Here is a 15616-nt window from a genome sequence, read left to right as displayed (position 1 = left end):
TTTCATTTTAGAAAAATTGTAAATTGGTGGAGAATTTTTAATTGAACTGCACTACTTCATGCTTTTTTGCCCCTTAAAATAAAGAAAGATAGGCTTGTGGTTAGGGTTTTATGTAGAATATCTGATTTTCCGGACTGGACATTGACTTTAAGATAAAAATATTTCTATAGGGCTTTTTTTCTACTATCTTAATTTAAATATTCTGTTTACCATTCCTTCTCTTTACTACTTTTTAATTTCCTTTATGTTTTCTGTTGGAAGCTATATAATTCTATATACTTTTTTCTTCCTTTTTTTTCTTAACATCTTTATTGGAGTATAATTGCTTTACAATGGTGTGTTAGTTTCTGCTTTATAACAAAGTGAATCAGTTATACCTATACATATGTCCCCATATCTCTTCCCTCTTGCGTCTCCCTCCCTCTCAGCCTCCCTATCCTACCCCTCTAGGTGGTCACTAAGCACCGAGCTGATCTCCCTGTGCTATGTGGCTGCTTCCCACCAGCTATCTATTTTACGTTTGGTAGTGCATATATGTCCATGCCACTCTCTCACCTTGTCCCAGCTTACCCTTCCCCCTCCCCATATCCTCAAGTCCATTCTCTAGTAGGTCTGCGTCTTTATTCCCATCTTGCCCCTAGGTTCTTCATGACCATTCTTCCTTTTTATGGTTTGTAAGTCATAAATTGTATTTCTATTCTTTTGGGGATAACTTTACATTTTGAAAATGCTTACTAAATCATAATTTCACATTTTTGTACAACTACTGAAAAGTCAATGACCTAGTACAATTTAACTGCTCATTCAACACCTGCTGCATGTTGTTTTTGTTTTCTAGAATTTTAGTTTTCCTCTTTTTAATACAAAAAGTAAGTAAATCTCCCCTTCCTAAGTCTCTTAACATTCTGTTTACTCTCCTCATTATTTACACAAAATGTGACTACATTAAACTATGCCATGACAGTAACAAAGACTTAAAAATCAGGACAGGAGTATTAAATATTGAACATTGAACTGTGGAATAAGTTCTGCACTTCACATTGCTTGGCATTCATTTCCTCTAGATACCTGGTAGATTGCTCCTTTCATTCCTTCAATTTTCTGTCCAAATGTTTTGTCTTCAATTTTCTGTCCTCTTTTATCAAAGAGGATTTCTTTTTTTCTCTTATTTTCTTTTATTGAGATATAATTCACCTACCATAGACTTCATCATTTTAAAGTGTACAATTCAGTGATTTTAATGTATTCAAAAGCTTGTGCAACCATCACTACTATCTAATTCCAGAACATTTTTATCATCCCAAAAAGAAACCCCTTACAAATAGAACAGTCATTCCCCCTTCTCCTCTCCCTCTAGCGCCTGGCAAACACTAATCTACTTTCCTCTCTTTGAATTTTCCTGTTCTGGACCTTTCATAAAATAGAGCCATACAACATGTAGCCTTTTGTATCTGGCTTCTTTCACTTTGCATAATGTTTCAAGGTTCATCCATGCTATAGCATGCTCTTCATTCTTTTTTTATGTTTGAATAATATTCCATTGTATGGTTATACTACAGTTTGTATATCTATTCATTAGTTGATGGACATCTGGATTGTTTCCCCTTTTAACTAGTATGAATAATGCACCTATGAACATTCATGTTCAAGTTTTTGTGTGAACATATGTTTTCAATTCTCTTGTATATATATCCAGGAGTGGAATGACTGGGCTATGTGGTAAGCCTATGTTTAACTTTTTGAGGAACTTCTAAACTGTTCTCCAAAGTGGGTGCACTGTTTTGCATTTGCACCAGAAATGTAGAAGGATTTCCATTTCTCCACATCCTTGCCAACATTTGTTATTGTTTGTCTTTTTAATTATACCTAACTTAGTGGGTATTAAGTGGTATCTCATTGCGGTTTTAATTTATATTTCCCTAATGACTAATGCTACTGAAAATGTTTTCATATGCTTTTTGGCCATTTGTATCTTCTTTGTAGAAATATCTATTCAAATCCTTGGCCCATTTTTCCAGAGTTGCCTTTTCATTGTTGAGTTTTAAGAGTTCTTTATAATGTTATAGACTCTAGATTCTTATCAGATACATTATTTGCAAATATATTCTATTCTGTGGGTTGTCTTATACTTTCTTGATAGTGTCCTTTGAGGAACAAAAGTTTTTAAGTTTGATAAAGTCCATTTTATCTATTTTTTTGTTGATTATTTGTGCTTTGGTGTCATGTCTAAGAAACAGTTACTTAAGCAAAGGTCACAAAGATTTATATCTATGTTTTCTTCTAAGAGTTTTCTCTCTTACATCTAGGTCTTTGATGCATTTTGAGTTAACATTTGTATGTCCTATTTCCTTGTTTATCTTCTGTCTACTTGTTTTACCCATCATTGAAAGTCAGGTACTGAAATCTCCAACTATTACTGTTGGATTGTCTATGTCTTCTTTCAGTTCAGTCTGTTTTTGCTTTATGTATTTTGGGTCTCTGTTATCAGAGCCATACAGTTTTATAATTGTTATATTTCAATGGACTGACCCTTTTATAAAATGTACTTTTTTGTCTCTAGCAACAATTTTTGTCCTTTTAAAAATATTAAAAAATTTTTTTATTGAAGTATAGCTGATTTACAATGTTGTGTTAATGTCTGCTGTACAGCCAAGTGACTCAATTATACACATATATACATTCTTTTTTATGTTCTTTTTCCTTATGGTTTATCCCAGGATATTGAATATAATTCTCTGTGCTATACAGTAGGATCTTGTTGTTTATCCATTCTATATGTAATAGTTTGCAACAATTTTTGTCTTAAGGTATATTTTGTCTCCTATTAATTAGTTGGTCAGCACAGCTCTTTTTTTATTGCTGTATACAGGGTATAACTTTTTCCATCCTTTTAGTTTCAACCTATTTGTGTCTTTTAATACAAAGTGCATCCTCTATAGATGGAATATAGTTGGATCATGGTGTCTTATCCATCCTACCAATATCTGCATTTTGAGTGAAGTGTTTAATCCCTTTACATTTAATGTAATTACTGAAAAGGTAAGATTTATATCTGCTATTTTCTTATTTGTGTACTGTCTTGTGCCTTTTTTTCTCCTTGATTATTCTATTACTGATTTCTTTTGTGTTAATTAGTATTTTCTAGCATATCATTTTAATTCCCTTTTTATTTTTTGTATCTTTAGTTATTTTCTTAGTGCTTCCCTGATGATTATGATTAAAATTGTTATTTACAGCAATCTTGTTCAGACTTAATTTTAGTAGTGCACAAAAAGGAGCTCCACTCCTTTCCCCCTTTCATCATGCTATTATTATTTTTTACATTACATCTTTATACATGTGTGCCTATTAATATAATTATTGCTCTATGAAGTTTCTTTTAAACCAGATAGGAGGGGAAAAAGAAAAAACAAAAATATACACTTAAACTTTCTTTTACATTTACTTATATAGTTAGCTTTACCAATGCTCTTTATTTTTTCATGTGGATTCATGTTACTGTTTAATGTGTTTTTAACTCAGCCTGATGGACGTCCTTTAATATTTCTTATAGGGCTGGTTCACTAGTGACAAATTATCTCAGGTTTTCTTTACCTAGGAACATCTTAATTTCCTCTTCATTTTTAAGGATAATTTTTCTGAATACAGAATTATTGATTGAAATTTTTTTCTTTCACCACTTTGAATATGTTATCTCACTGCCTTCTGCCCCCATGGTTTTTGACGAGAAATTAGCTGTTGATTTTAGTGAGGATTTTTTATAGATGATGAGTCACTTCTCTCCTGCTGCTTTCAAGATACTTTCTTTGTCTTTTGACAGTTTGATTATAATTCATCTAGGTGTGGGTCTCTTTAAGTTCATCCAGTTAGAGTTCATCAAGCTTCTTGGATACATAGATTAATATTTTTAAAAAAATCAAATTTGTGGGATGCTGACATCATCAAGATGATGACATAGGACTCAGTCTCCCTCACAAGAAGACCAACTAGGAACAATCCATTTATAAAACACCATTGTAAAAATCCAGGAACTTGAGGGTGAGGCCATAGCTTTCCTCAGACCACAGACACTGAGAAGGACCACATTAGATGGGTAAGAGAAGCAGTTCCACTTTGACTGCATTGCCCTTCCCAAAGACTGGCATAGCACTGAAGTGAGCCTACACTGCGAAAGTTTAGACTGCCCTAGACTGCCCTGAGTCTATGGTTTCTCCAGTGGGAAAAAGAACCCAGCTTCCCCAGCATTGCAGAACACTTCCTGGGAGGCTCACTTGGGTCTCATCTCATGGGAATCACTGGGGGAACCTGTGGAGCTCAACCGCTGGGGATCATATAAAGATGAAGAAGTGGGGCAGTGCTTAGACCAACCAGCGCTCAGATCTTGGCAGATCATGTTCCTGCTTCAAAGTGCCTGAAGAGAGATTCCTGACAGCAGCCTATCTGCAGAGCTGAGCTGGTGGCCCTGTCTGTCTAGAAAGCTTGGTTAGCAGTTCTGCTTGATTTGGATCCCTAGCCAATGGGCCATACCAGCTGTGGAGCACATGCTGCAGCCCTCCCAGAGAGGAGAGCAAACTTATAGTCCTGCCCAACTGCTTAGCAGAGCCTTCAGTCCTATCCCACTGGGAAGTGTGGCCACAGCTACCCAGCAGCTGCAGATCACATCCTATGGCCATCCTGGGCAGGGGAGCAAATTTGCACTCCTGCTCAACTACTGAGCATAGTTTATAGATCCACCCCTTCAGGAATGCTGGCCACAGATGCCCAGCAGCTTCAAAGCACATCCTACAGCCCAATTGGGCAGGGAGCCAAGTCAACAGCCCTGTCCAACTGCTGAACATAGTCTCTGGCCCCAGATAACCAGGGAGGCTGAACAGTGATCTTGAGCAGCCTTGGATCCCAGCCTACCACCCCACTCAGCAGCAGAACCCAGCATACAATCATGCCCTATTGCTAAACACAGCCTGTGGCCTCAACCAGGCAGGAAGCCCAGCTAGTGATGCAACCCAATTGCAGAGCATAGCTTGTAGCCCTACCAGACTTGATGGCCCCACCCAGCAGCAGAAGCACCGGAAGGGCAGGGGCTTCCTCTGTTTTGTTCATTGTTGTATCCCAGCACTAGAACAATTTATCAGCCCATGTGGATAGGTTAACGAAAATTGGGATCAATTATGTTCCACTTCCATTACTCTTCAACGTAATTCACATGCCAGCTGGACTAAGTGCTAATTATAATCATGATATTTTGATAACACTTTACCATTTCAATGAATTCATGTAGCTGCTTTCCCGCAGTATCATTAACGACATTCAATTTTTAAGTAATGTTATGGCTAGTCAGGGACCAACATTCTGTCTAGAAGGTTATTTCCAACTTGTTTTACTGAAAATGGAGGCAAAAATGAACAAACAAAAAACCCTGACAGTTTCACATAAGATTGCTAAAATGTTTTCTAAAAATAATATTTTCCTATGTGGACTCACAGCAAAGGGTATATTAGGGAAAAAAATAAATGCTTCATAAGCAGAAAGGGTACTTGACAACATTCTAGCCCAATGTGTATTAAATAAAAGTTTCATTTCTTCTGTTTTCTTATTTTTTTGTACCTATATGAGATGATGGATATCTAAACTTACTGTGGTAATAATTTCACAATATTTGTAAGTCAAGTCATTATGCTGGACACCTTAAACTTATACAGTTCTGTATGTCAATTATACCTCAATAAACCTGGGAAAAATTCCCCCCAAAATCCTGAATTCTAGGAAAGTACACTCATGGTACTTAAAGACGGATACCAGATTAAAAAATAAAAGTCCATAATTGGGTTAAGTGGACAAAGAAGAAATAGTGGAACCCAGTGCTTGTTAGTCTAATTTTTCACCCTCAGGCCTACAGTGGTATATTTAGTTATCTGGCATTTCCCCTCTGGTTATATGTGGCAGAAAAAAAATGTGGTAGTAGGGAACTCTCATGCATTACAGCATGGCAATAACTACTAGATTCCATCTTTAGTTGCTTGCTCATAGGGGACCCATAACAAAATATGGTGTCAATGCATCATTTAAAGATGGGGATTTGCACCACTGTGGCCCAACCTTTGGCTGAGGATCTCAAGGTGTTTCCCTTACCTCGCTCCTGATTAAGCACACACACCAACAAGAAGCAGAGACTTGATTCTCCTTAAATTCATGATTGTTCTTTCAGAATTGGAGGCTGACTTTCCATTGCTTATACAGGACTTCCTCTCTTTCCCTTTCTTGCAGGTTAGAATATGAATGTGCCCAGAACCCAACTTTGACCAGACAGAGAAGGACGATGCCCTAGGGGATGGCAAAGCAGGGGATATTCTTGTTCTTTAAATGACCACGTGAATTAGAACCTCCTCCCTCTAGTTGTGAGATTCTGATCCTACCTAGGACACCTCCATCAGTGCAGGTTGCTAATGCTTTATAAGTATTAAAGTTACAGTCTGTGTTTCATGATCTTGCTTTGGGAAATGTTGAGAGTATACTGTTTAGAGTTAAGCCTAAACTGCTATAAGCTCACAACACAGAGCCTAAAGAAAATTCAAGGTTGTTTCTTTCTGATGTAATAGTGCTGAGGGGAGCCATTAGGAAGGTGGCACTTTCAAATGGTAGTTCAGTGACAGTAAAACTATAAGGAAAACAAGAGATAAAAAACCCTAAATTTAGAAAACTGGTTAGCTCTGAGTGTGGAGGGGACGGGAAGGGATATATAGGTGCTATACTGGCATGGCAAAGATCAATTTCTAGTTAGTTGACTTGTTTTGCTTTATGACAAATATAAACTTTATAAATACTTTTTCCTGCTCACTATTTAATGAAAACAATTCAAAGGAAAGAAAGAAGTTAATAAAAAGAGTTCTTGCTAACAAGATGAGGAGGAAGATGAAACATTTGTCTACCAATTCTGGTAACTAAAGAGAAGGGAGAGAGTAGAAGAAACTAATATTTATTGAGCACCTACTATGTGCCAGGCATTGTCAAGGTGTGGTCACAAAAATTATTTCATTTACCTGTCACGATAATACCTTTAAAGTGAATAATAAGAATTTTTTTTGAGATGAGAAAACTGAGACTTAGAGAGACTGAATGATTTTCCAAGACTAAGTAACAAGCTAGTAACCAGAAAAACTGGGATGCAAACTCATGTATTTCTTGACATCAAAGCCCATGAAAGTGGCTGAGTGGTATATGGCACTGTTTCTCAATCCTTAGTTGTTGGTTCAACATCTTCCCAATTTTTGCTATATCTAAGCACCTCTGACTACCACTCTCATGATTTCTATCATAGTGAATGTACCTCATTGTTATTTGCTTAATAGTTTTTTTCTTTAAAACTTTCTTGATTTTATTTAAAAAGAAACTTTGCATGATAGTTGGGAAATGAAGAACCGGTATCACTTACCAGTATCACTTACTTAATGCTATCACTTAAATAGATAGCATTAGGATTAAATTGTGATTAAATTTTATCTGGATACTATTGTTTGTTGAAGGTTTGAGCCTGAGACCTGTTTTCTATTGATTGGAAGATGATGAGCAAGTGTGTGTGCTGAAGGGATGCTGGCACCAGACAGAATCACCATCAGAATGATTGAGAGAAAACTGAAAGGAGAATTACAGCCTCACCACGCAATTCTATGGTGTTTAATGCTGTACTTGTGTATCAGTAAAACCTAAAATATTTCATATCTAATGGTCTCAAAATTTGGGAAATAATAGATAGACCGACATGGGTTCAAGTTTTTGCTCCAACAGTTTCAAGTTAATGAACTTCTCTCACTTAATGTTTTCTCATGTGTAAAATGGAAATGTACTTCATAGACTGTTGTGAACATTAAATGTGATCATACATGGAAAGGCCTTAGTACACATATTAGTAAATGTTCTGGGAAAACATCATTATGCTCTCTGCACTCTATTATGTTGTTGCTGCACCAACCTGAGCTTGTAATTGTAGTTATAAAATTGTTACTCCTACCTTACTCAAGACTTCATTGAGATGCTTGTTACAAATCACAGCCTACCTGCCACATAAACAGTTGGGAAAAAAGATCAGTGAGGAGGTGTATCACAGCAAGAAATATTTGCTGAGCACCAGGACTGATGTGTAGGATGATACATTTTTCTGCTCCGCACAAAGGTACCTGGGGTGGAGAGAGCAAGTGGAAGCTGACATTCAACTATGTTACCCAAGCTAAACCACAGGCTCTGGCAGGGCTGTATCGACTTCAGCAGGTGCTTTTTCCTGATATACACAAAAGTGCCTTGTCAGTGGCAGCAATCCCCCTCCTCTCGATTGCCATATTTAGTTCCATGGGGCAATGATCTGTGCACTATGAGTGATAACAGGAAAATCAGAAATAAAGAACTCTAAGCGAAGGAACTAAAGAAGGCACTGTGCTAGGGGCTTGGCCGAGGAGGACCAAGTCAGCCCTGGTCCCAGAACCCTGCCCAGCTCTGTCTGCATGCAGGGCCAGCCTTCCCTCCTGCATCCACAGGTGCTCACAGCAGCTCTGATTGTCTTTCCAAGCAATGTCAAAGTTCAATTCTAAAGTAAAAATTTTCATGCCCTGTGGAATTTTGAAGGTGGAGCTGAAGGATGGATAGGGACTGTATAAATAAGAGAGAAAGGCAGGATAGAGAAGGAAATCCAAATTTAGCTGTGGCATAGCTGGGTTATTTTTATTTTGGCTAATAAGCAAAATTCAGAAAAAGATCTTTTTCTTTTTGTTAACTTTTAAATAAAGAGACCTCTGCCTGTGTCACTGCAATCGTATTAGGCACTATATTTCAGGGGAGGGAAAGGAGACAATACTTGGAGTCAGCTTTCTTTGCTCTGGTTTTACCTTCTTTTCCTCATCTATCTGCACAAATCCCACCTGCAAGCAGGCCAGCAAAGGTGTCGGTCTGCACCTCAGGAGACAAGAAGTTATGCCACTAGGCCCTCCACTCCCTTTGCCATCCAGGTACTCATTGTGGGGTCTTGGGCAGGTCCCTTAGTCTCTCTTCATCAGTGGCACTGACTGAGTTCTCACTATATGCTGGACACTGTGACCAGTGCTTTACATGCATCATATTACGTAATCTTCAAAGTTGTAAGACGAATTGTGGCATTTAAAAATACCCTTATTATTACTCCAATTTTGCAGAAGAAAAAAGTTAAGGTAACTTGCTCAAAGAAGTACAATGATTAAGTAGCAAAGCTTTATCTAGACAGTGGAACCCGACAAGTTCCAAGGAGGTGTGTGTTCTTAGGTCCCTTGGTTACTTAGACTTTTACTTCTATGAGGTCTAAGCTAACAAATCAAGTGACTTACAACTAACTATTGTATAAATGATTTATCCTTAGGGGATTTAAATAAAGTGTGTAAATATGGCGTTTGTTCAGGCTTATGTTCTGTGAGATATTCTATATACATGGTGTAAGGATAAAGAAGCCTGAGATGAGAGGTAGAGCTGGCAGCTCCTAGGCTACTGTCTGACGTAAGCCACTGCAGGCGATGTGAACATTGTGAAAGCCCAGTTGAGGTTCTTAGTGCCTTCATCCAGTGGAAAAGAGGACAGGCGCAGCATCTCTTGGGTTCCAGGAGAGTGGGGAAAAAAGAAGACATCATGGTCAGTAAAGGAGAGACTTTCTGCCTGTGACTGCCTTAGCAGAAGTTGGGAAAAGAAGAAATAAACAGTAAACTTATTATCAAGTCACCTCTGAATTAGGCCCTGCTGTATAATGTACTGTCTGCTGTAAATGAAGATAAATTTGCAGATGGGATCTTGGACTCCCAGCCTGGAAACTCTAATATGGTCCTGGGTAGGTGTATGTGAGCTTCTCTTGTTTGGAGTACAAAATGAACCATTATTCATTTATGATAGTCAATTTAAATAATCCTGGCTCCCCAGTTGCACAACGCAATTACAAAAATAGTTTTTCTTTCCTCAGTGAGGTCTTTGCTCCTTTGATAATTCCGTGATTTTGGGGCTTTTCAATCCAACAACCAGCCAGTGCTGTTTCTTTTCACCAGGAGTAGACAGCTCTGGAAAGCCTGCCCACTGTTGTGTTTGCAGAGATTTATTGGTGATCTTGCAGTCCGATGCCATCACAGCCTCCTGCAGAGGGAGCTTGGGGCACCATTCTAGGGATGGTTCTCAAATGTAAGAATTCTTGCTCTTGCAGTATTAGGATTACTTTATTCTATTACAATCCAGGGATATCAGTGACTCAGCTCACTCAGAGCTTCTCCTTAATGGGCTCCCTCAAACTCCATTTTTCCTTTTCTCTACCCATAGGATGTTGTCTTATGTTAACCCCAACATGCCAGGATTTCTGGGCTAGTAGGTCTCTACGTATCCTCAATGTTCAGTCCTCACCAAAGACTTTGGGTACTGTCTTAGGTTGCTGGGGCTGCCATAACAAAATACCACAGTTTTAGTAGCTTCACAGTTCTGGAGGCTGAGAAATCCAAGATCAAGGTGTGGCAGATTTGGTGTCTGATGAAAGCCCTCTTCCTATTTTGGAGACAGCCACCTTCTGGCTGTATTCTCAAGTGGCAGAGTTCTGGTCTCTTTCTTTTCTTATGAAGAGATACTAATCCCATCATGAGGGCTCCATCCTCATGACCTCATCTAAACCTAATTACTTCTCAAAGACTCCATCTCCAAATACCATCACATTGGAGATTAAGGCTTCTACATATGAATTTTGGGAGAGGACAAAAACCTTCAGTCCACAGCAGGAATGAACTCTGTTTTTCTTGGGTTACACCTGATAGAGTGGGTGTAAATATGGAATCGTTGTAAGTCAGGGTTACAGCATCCTTTATAGCTGCTCCTATGGTCTCTGTTCCCAATGGAGATGGGGGAGAAGTCGGGAGCTGGACCAGGAGTCCTTACCTCCACAAAGCCAGTATCATTTCTTTCCACCAGCGTAACTCTTAAAAGTGAACTCCATGCCTCTCATGCAGAGTTCATCTCATTAGTCAGATGGTGTTATTTTCACCTCTATTCCCAAGGCTCACCTATTTCTTATTCCTCTTGAATGGCAGTTGGACTAACCAGTGTATATCTTCAGTTGTTCGGACTGATCATTCTTCCCATTGGTCACTTGTTTACGAGTCTAATCTATCTATCTATCTATCTATCTATCTATCTATCTATCTATCTATCTATCTATCTATCTATCTATGTATTTTTGCCTGGAGATTGGTTTAAAATGAAGAAACTGAAGGGACTTGATTTTTGATAGACACTCTGATCAGGTCCCAGAACCACCTTAGAGATTGGTTTCATGGGCTCCTTGCCTTGGGCAAGGTATTTGATGACTCCGTTTCTCACAGAGTAGGTCATCCAAGGGGACTAGATAGTAGCAACCTTAGTTGAACAAGGAGGAAGGAAAAGAATATCCATGGGAATCAGGTGCCTGGTAACTCTGGGTTGTTAGAAGTTAAGAAAATAATAGGAAAGCCATTGAAAGATGATGGGGAAAAGAAATCTCAGATGACTATTGATTATACAGCTTAGTTCTAAGGAGTTTTGGCAGACAAGGGTTTGAATCCCAGCTCTGGCACTGATTATCTGACAAATAAACTACTTTATCTTTTCAGACTCCAATTTCCTCACCTATAAATTGAGTATAGAAAAGAACTTATTTCTCAGGGTTGCTCTACGGTCTAAATAAGACAATCCACATGCAATACCCAGTGCCTGACCTGGTAAGGCCTCTCGGTATTCTCAAGGCCACATTTTGAGGCTATTGGTGAGTTGCTAATGGATGCATGGATCTTCTTTGATAATGCTAAACTCTGAATAATGACATTTGACACAAGTTACTTTATATCACATAGCCTATCTCCAAAAATGTTAGAGGGATTTTTATATGCCTTTATTATAAATGAATTAGAAATCCTTAGACCGAATTCTCATTGACCATCTTTGGAAACAAAAATGAAAGGCAATACCTTAATAAAGAGGGTATATATATATATATACCCTCTCTCTCTATATATACATATATGTGTGTGTGTGTGTGTGTGTGTGTGTGTGTGTATGGCTCCTGAGCTCTGCTTAGGGTTTGAGGCAGAAAACAGCCTTGAATGTCTTTACCATCTCCCCCTGCTAGCTGCCCATGTAACATTTTGTGGGTTGAGAGAGGAAGAGGAAAGCAAGGAGAGGAAGAGAAAAGAGAAGTGGATGGAGGTGAATCAGAGGCTGTAGAAGGAATTGCAAGAGGGAAGAGGAAGGGAAACGGAGATTCAGTCACTGAAACAGTCCCAGTCCTAACTCCTTCCTCTCCTCTCTCCACAGCACACAAGAAGCACTATGCTAATGTGCCCAATCTAGCATCTATTAACGCTTTAACGTTTCTCTTTAGCCTCCATGCATTCTGGCACAGTCTTTGCCTCAGGCATGCAAATTTGCATTTTCCCTTGACACTCTTTTAATATGCACTGGTACAAGTAGTTTTCTAAATTTGTCTGAAACAGCATTTGCAAGGTATTTTGGGAGACTTATGAAGAACTGGGCTGGAGCTAAGCTTAATTATTATTTTATATACTTTCTTTTTTTTCTTCCTCTAATTTAATTTCTAAGACAACTGTTAAACTGCCCATAATTTGAGAAATTTAAAGTTATAAAAAAAAAAAAAAACTGTAACCCAGAGACCATCTTTTACTGGCAGAAAGATGGATGAGATGATTAAAGGTTGTTTCTAACTTAATTAAAAACATCTGTAACCACTGCAAGTACTGTGCTAGGATGCTAAAGTAGACAGAGATGTACATTACATAAATATATGTAATACTTCAAAGCACTCTCCACTTTTATATGGACTGAGAGGGGCTAACTCTCTGGGATGTGTAGTCCAACTATTTATTAGATTAACAGCCTCACAAATACTACTTTAGTCCTTTTATTCACTAATTATTAGGTAGTTCTATACTTTCAAAGGACCTGATTATACAGTTTATAGAATTGAATTAACAACATTTAGGAAATCATTTGGTCTTTAGTCTTAGCTCCTCAACATAATGAAGTTAGATGGGATGAAAATGAGCCCAGATGTTTTAAATAGGGAGAGGGCTAGATGAGCATTTGGGTGGCAGGTCCCTTCTGAAGTACTGTAGGTAAAGGTCTGTCCCTTAACATGGTTAACTAACAGACTGCTGAGAGGCTGGGATCAAAGCTGAAATTGGAATCCACCTCCTCCCAGGTGAAATGATTACAGTTTAGCCCATGTTCATTATGAACCTTGTTCTTCTGGTTTGTCAGCCTCTCTCTTCCAGCCTTCTAAGAGTGAGTTTGCTTCCTTCTTTCCCTATTACTATGATTCATGAAAAGAGTAATGTTGTTCAGTATGTTTATTTAACCAGATATGGTTTAACCATTCAGAGCTCAGACTTGAGATTAAAGAAAAATTCTGAGATTGAATTCCACTTTCATCATTTATCACTTCCCAGTTTTGTGATTTTAAACAAGTCACTCTAACTGAATAAATCCAGTTTCTTCATTTGTAAAATAGAATAATAATGCCTACTTGATAGTGTTATTGTATGGTATTAAGGTATCTGAAAAATATTCAAGGTGGGACTCAAAATTCAAGATGGTGTTTGTGGAACTGATGAGTTAGTGACTCATGTAAATGAGACTAGGTTTTGCCAAAAGTAGAGAAAATAAATTTTCAGGGAGGCCTGTTAAGCAGGTAGAGGGAAAGATGAATTGGGCGAGGGAGATGGAGAAGGTGTCATGTTCTTTGTCACCTTCCCAATCCCTTGGGTTGATCTTGGTCACTGTGGACAGATTGGAACCAGAAGCTGACAAAAATGACTACTTGGATTTCAGTTAGAGTGGACATGATCTGAGAGAAAGTGGTGTTCTCCTCCTGTAGGGACTGCTGTACCAGCATCTTGAGGACTGTTGGCTCTGAGAGAAGCAAGGGGTAGCACTAGGATGGGTGTTTCCATGGTGAACAACTTATGATGTGGTAGATGGAGGTAACCTCCCATGGCTTAGAGGGCAGTGGATGTTAACCAGATGGAAAGGAGGCATGAGGAAGAAGACACCAGACAAGTTTGCCTCAGGATGATTTGAGATAAGGACCAGTCTGTGAGCAAATGAGAGGCACCCTGTGGAAACACCAGATTGAGAAGGGGGAGTCAGGACTTAAGTTACTATTGTTAGTATTGCCCCATTTCTGCCCCAAACTTGTAAGCACATTCATGCTAAAAAAATACTTTAAAAAGTGCCTACTACTGAAACAGATTAACTCTTTACTGGATGACAATTATGGTTATTAATTATTCATAACTATACCAGTATTTATTGAGAGTTTACTATGTCTCAAACTTTGCTCTAGGCACAGGGGGATGCAGCAATGAACAACAACAAGAGTAAAACAAAACTCTGATCTCATGAAGCTGATATTCTAGTGGGGGATAAAAAGTAAACAAAAATACAATTTTGGATAATGATATACATTATGGGGGAAAAATAGAGAACTAGAGAGTTTGGAGAGAAGTTAGGGAGAGTTGTAGTATTTGAGAAAAGGTTGCATGTGTGTGTGTGCAACAGAAGGGTGTGTGTGTGTGGGAGTTCCCTAATCATACTGTTTGATTTGCAAAGAACAACTGGATAATCATGCAAATAGGACACCTTACATTCCACGTACAAATATTTCAACATGCGTAGTTCAGCATTTTCTCCTTGTTCCAAATTTGTATTTTTGAAAAATAAGCCATTACAACCATTTTCTCAACATTCTAGTAGTTTAGTTTCCATTCAATTCCCAATGTTTTAGAAATACATCTACCACCATGAGATAACATAGACTCTCCGGATGGCCTAGAGAAATCATAGCATGGTAGTCTCAACTGCTGAGAGTGGCTTTATTTTATCTGGCCCCCATATCTTGATATAACAACAGAGTTGGTCTTGCAGAGCAAAGACAAAAATCACCTTCAAGTGTTTGGTGCTGTCTCATCCAATAGTAGGCCTTTGTAGCCACCAGTAGCCTCTATTCTACTACAACCTTCTCTGGTACATTGTGTGTTCAATTGGTATCTCTCAAGCAGGGCGCCCACTGCTGGCACTCATTGGTAAAGCCAAATTAGTTGCTTAGACTCAGGCTACGTTGTTGAGTTGGTGCCCAAACTCTACTAGTTGGTAAATATTTTGAATTGCTCTCCTGCTTTTAAGCGCATACCATTGAAGCTAATTTAAAAAGCCCAGCACAATACATGCAAATACATCCCTACTTATTCTTTGACCATATCCTTGCCCGTATTTTTTCTACAACATGAGAAAGCAACTACTCAGCACCTCTCTCCTCACAATGCCACCTGAACTGTTTCTTTACCCCTGATTCCCCTTTCCTGTGACTCTCAACAGACGGTTAGTTTGTTGAGGTAGGGGCCAGGTCTTACTGATTTTGCTTCACAGAAGCCAGCTGAATGCTTTCCATGAAGAGACACCTAATGAATGTGCCAATTAAGAAACTGTGTCCCAACTTGTTTCTTTCCCCGTGGAAGAGATGAAGAGGAATTTTAAAGAAATTGTTGACAGGTCATTAGCACACTCATCTGATACGTGATTTGGGTTGGTG

The sequence above is a fragment of the Eubalaena glacialis genome, chromosome 5, assembly GCF_028564815.1.
Source record: "Eubalaena glacialis isolate mEubGla1 chromosome 5, mEubGla1.1.hap2.+ XY, whole genome shotgun sequence".
Classification (NCBI taxonomy): Eukaryota; Metazoa; Chordata; class Mammalia; order Artiodactyla; family Balaenidae; genus Eubalaena; species Eubalaena glacialis.
This window is presented reverse-complemented; position numbering follows the sequence as displayed.